Here is a 4517-nt window from a genome sequence, read left to right on the forward strand (position 1 = left end):
TAATTAAACCCAAAATAAAAATCATCTCAAACATTTGTTTTACTGAAAATTTTCGCAAAATGTTCTATCTTGAATGTTAGTTAGGCCAATGCGCATCTAATGAAATACAAAATTTTAGGTTTTGAGATTTCATAAATTTTTAACAAAAGTTTCATAACTTTTATGAATATTAATATTTTTGAAAAATATTTTGTAAACACGGTAATTGGACCTGTGCGGTTCTAACAAAACAATTATTTTTCGATTTAAAATTTTTAATTTTTTTTCAAAAAATTTGTATGCAATATCATTGGCCAAAAATATCACGTGACCTAATTAAACCTAAAATAAAAATTACCTCAAACTTTTGTTTTACTGAAAATTTTCGCGAAATGTTTTATGTTGAATGTTAGTTAGGCCAATGCGCGTCTAATAAAATACAAAATTTTAGGTTTTGAGATTTCATAAATTTTTAATAAAAGTTTCATAACTTTTATGAATATTAATATTTTCGAAAAATATTTTGTAAACATGGTAATTGGACCTGTGCGGTTCTAACAAAACAATTATTTTTCGATTTAAAATTTTTTATTTTTTTTCAAAAAATTTGTATGCAATATCATTGGCCAAAAATATCACGTGACCTAATTAAACCCAAAATAAAAATTATCTCAAACTTTTGTTTTACTGAAAATTTTTGCGAAATGTTTTATCTTGAATGTTAGTTAGGCCAATGCGCGTCTAATAAAATAAAAAATTTTATGTTTTGAGATTTCATAAATTTTTAAAAAAAAGTGTCATAATTTTTATGAATATTAATATTTTTGAAAAATATTATGTAAACACGGTAATTGGACCTATGCGGTTCTAACACAACAATTATTTTTCGATTTAAAATTTGTTATTTTTTTTTTTAAATTTGTATGCAATATCATTGGCCAAAAATATCACGTGACCTAATTAAACCCAAAATAAAAATCATCTCAAACATTTGTTTTACTGAAAATTTTCGCAAAATGTTCTATCTTGAATGTTAGTTAGGCCAATGCGCATCTAATGAAATACAAAATTTTAGGTTTTGAGATTTCATAAATTTTTAACAAAAGTTTCATAACTTTTATGAATATTAATATTTTTGAAAAATATTTTGTAAACACGGTAATTGGACCTGTGCGGTTCTAACAAAACAATTATTTTTCGATTTAAAATTTTTAATTTTTTTTCAAAAAATTTGTATGCAATATCATTGGCCAAAAATATCACGTGACCTAATTAAACCTAAAATAAAAATTACCTCAAACTTTTGTTTTACTGAAAATTTTCGCGAAATGTTTTATGTTGAATGTTAGTTAGGCCAATGCGCGTCTAATAAAATACAAAATTTTAGGTTTTGAGATTTCATAAATTTTTAATAAAAGTTTCATAACTTTTATGAATATTAATATTTTCGAAAAATATTTTGTAAACACGGTAATTGGACCTGTGCGGTTCTAACAAAACAATTATTTTTCGATTTAAAATTTTTAATTTTTTTTCAAAAAATTTGTATGCAATATCATTGGCCAAAAATATCACGTGACCTAATTAAACCCAAAATAAAAATTACCTCAAACTTTTGTTCTACTTCAAATTTTTGCAAAATGTTTTATCTTGAATGTTAGTTAGGCCAATGCGCGTCTAATAAAATACAAAACTTTAGGTTTTGACATTTCATAAATTTTTAATAAAAGTTTCATAACTTTTATGAATATTAATATTTTTGAAAAATATTTTGTAAACACGGTAATTGGACCTGTGCGGTTCTAACAAAACAACTATTTTTCGATTTAAAATTTTTTATTTTTTTTCAAAAAATTTGTATGCAATATCGTTGGCCAAAAATATCACGTGACCTAATAAAAACCAAAATAAAAATTACCTCAAACTTTTGTTTTACTGAAAATTTTCGCGAAATATTTTATCTTGAATGTTAGTTAGGCCAATGCGCGTCTAATAAAATACAAAATTTTAGGTTTTGAGATTTCATAAATTTTTAATAAAAGTTTCATAACTTTTATGAATATTAATATTTTTGAAAAATATTTTGTAAACACGGTAATTGGACCTGTGCGGTTCTAACACAACAATTATTTTTCGATTTAAAATTTTTTATTTTTTTTCAAAAAATTTGTATGCAATATCATTGGCCAAAAATATCACGTGACCTAATTAAACCCAAAATAAAAATTATCTCAAACTTTTGTTTTACTGAAAATTTTTGCGAAATGTTTTATCTTGAATGTTAGTTAGGCCAATGCGCGTCTAATAAAATAAAAAATTTTATGTTTTGAGATTTCATAAATTTTTAAAAAAAAGTGTCATAATTTTTATGAATATTAATATTTTTGAAAAATATTATGTAAACACGGTAATTGGACCTATGCGGTTCTAACACAACAATTATTTTTCGATTTAAAATTTGTTATTTTTTTTTTTAAATTTGTATGCAATATCATTGGCCAAAAATATCACGTGACCTAATTAAACCCAAAATAAAAATCATCTCAAACATTTGTTTTACTGAAAATTTTCGCAAAATGTTCTATCTTGAATGTTAGTTAGGCCAATGCGCATCTAATGAAATACAAAATTTTATGTTTTGAGATTTCATAAATTTTTAACAAAAGTTTCATAACTTTTATGAATATTAATATTTTTGAAAAATATTTTGTAAACACGGTAATTGGACCTGTGCGGTTCTAACAAAACAATTATTTTTCGATTTAAAATTTTTAATTTTTTTTCAAAAAATTTGTATGCAATATCATTGGCCAAAAATATCACGTGACCTAATTAAACCTAAAATAAAAATTACCTCAAACTTTTGTTTTACTGAAAATTTTCGCGAAATGTTTTATGTTGAATGTTAGTTAGGCCAATGCGCGTCTAATAAAATACAAAATTTTAGGTTTTGAGATTTCATAAATTTTTAATAAAAGTTTCATAACTTTTATGAATATTAATATTTTCGAAAAATATTTTGTAAACACGGTAATTGGACCTGTGCGGTTCTAACAAAACAATTATTTTTCGATTTAAAATTTTTAATTTTTTGAAAAAAAATTGTATGCAATATCATTGGCCAAAAATATCACGTGACCTAATTAAACCTAAAATAAAAATTACCTCAAACTTTTGTTTTACTGAAAACTTTCGCGAAATGTTTTATGTTGAATGTTAGTTAGGCCAATGCGCGTCTAATAAAATACAAAATTTTAGGTTTTGAGATTTCATAAATTTTTAATAAAAGTTTCATAACTTTTATGAATATTAATATTTTCGAAAAATATTTTGTAAACACGGTAATTGGACCTGTGCGGTTCTAACAAAACAATTATTTTTCGATTTAAAATTTTTAATTTTTTTTCAAAAAATTTGTATGCAATATCATTGGCCAAAAATATCACGTGACCTAATTAAACCCAAAATAAAAATTACCTCAAACTTTTGTTCTACTTCAAATTTTTGCAAAATGTTTTATCTTGAATGTTAGTTAGGCCAATGCGCGTCTAATAAAATACAAAACTTTAGGTTTTGACATTTCATAAATTTTTAATAAAAGTTTCATAACTTTTATGAATATTAATATTTTTGAAAAATATTTTGTAAACACGGTAATTGGACCTGTGCGGTTCTAACAAAACAACTATTTTTCGATTTAAAATTTTTTATTTTTTTTCAAAAAATTTGTATGCAATATCGTTGGCCAAAAATATCACGTGACCTAATAAAAACCAAAATAAAAATTACCTCAAACTTTTGTTTTACTGAAAATTTTCGCGAAATATTTTATCTTGAATGTTAGTTAGGCCAATGCGCGTCTAATAAAATACAAAATTTTAGGTTTTGAGATTTCATAAATTTTTAATAAAAGTTTCATAACTTTTATGAATATTAATATTTTTGAAAAATATTTTGTAAACACGGTAATTGGACCTGTGCGGTTCTAACACAACAATTATTTTTCGATTTAAAATTTTTTATTTTTTTTCAAAAAATTTGTATGCAATATCATTGGCCAAAAATATCACGTGACCTAATTAAACCCAAAATAAAAATTATCTCAAACTTTTGTTTTACTGAAAATTTTTGCGAAATGTTTTATCTTGAATGTTAGTTAGGCCAATGCGCGTCTAATAAAATAAAAAATTTTATGTTTTGAGATTTCATAAATTTTTAAAAAAAAGTGTCATAATTTTTATGAATATTAATATTTTTGAAAAATATTATGTAAACACGGTAATTGGACCTATGCGGTTCTAACACAACAATTATTTTTCGATTTAAAATTTGTTATTTTTTTTTTTAAATTTGTATGCAATATCATTGGCCAAAAATATCACGTGACCTAATTAAACCCAAAATAAAAATCATCTCAAACATTTGTTTTACTGAAAATTTTCGCAAAATGTTCTATCTTGAATGTTAGTTAGGCCAATGCGCATCTAATGAAATACAAAATTTTAGGTTTTGAGATTTCATAAATTTTTAACAAAAGT

This window comes from Corella eumyota, chromosome 1, assembly GCF_963082875.1.
Source record: "Corella eumyota chromosome 1, kaCorEumy4.1, whole genome shotgun sequence".
In the NCBI taxonomy this organism is placed as follows: Eukaryota; Metazoa; Chordata; class Ascidiacea; order Phlebobranchia; family Corellidae; genus Corella; species Corella eumyota.